This window comes from Geospiza fortis, unplaced genomic scaffold (genome assembly GCF_000277835.1).
Source record: "Geospiza fortis unplaced genomic scaffold, GeoFor_1.0 scaffold16, whole genome shotgun sequence".
Taxonomy (NCBI): Eukaryota; Metazoa; Chordata; class Aves; order Passeriformes; family Thraupidae; genus Geospiza; species Geospiza fortis.
The window spans coordinates 5,377,738-5,378,156 of record NW_005054302.1 but is presented as its reverse complement, the minus strand read 5'-3'; positions in this window follow the sequence as shown (position 1 = coordinate 5,378,156).

Sequence of the window (419 nt, the reverse complement as noted above, 5' to 3'; positions counted from 1 at the left end):
TACCTGAATTTCCCTTTGGATCAGCTAGATAAAATTATCTCCTGTTCTCCTCTGATTCTACCACAAACCATTTATTAAAGGCTTAACGCCTACTTAATACATTTTATAAATCCAGTCTTAGCAGATGAAGTACATAAACAAGTGAAGTAGTAATTTCTTTCACACACTTAAAACTACCTTCTCCTCATGATAAAGGACATACTCTGACATGTTTAATGGTGTACAGCCCAGTGTAGCTCTAGTGAAATCCCATGAAGCCTCAGCACTTATTCCCTAAATGTAATCAGGACATATCCCAACACACATTTACACAGGGACCTGGAGTGCTGGTGTATAACAAACAGGTGTATAAAAGCCATACCAGGCTTTGCACCTTTTCCACTACCTAACACTAGCAAATCCTCACTGTCAGCCATGGG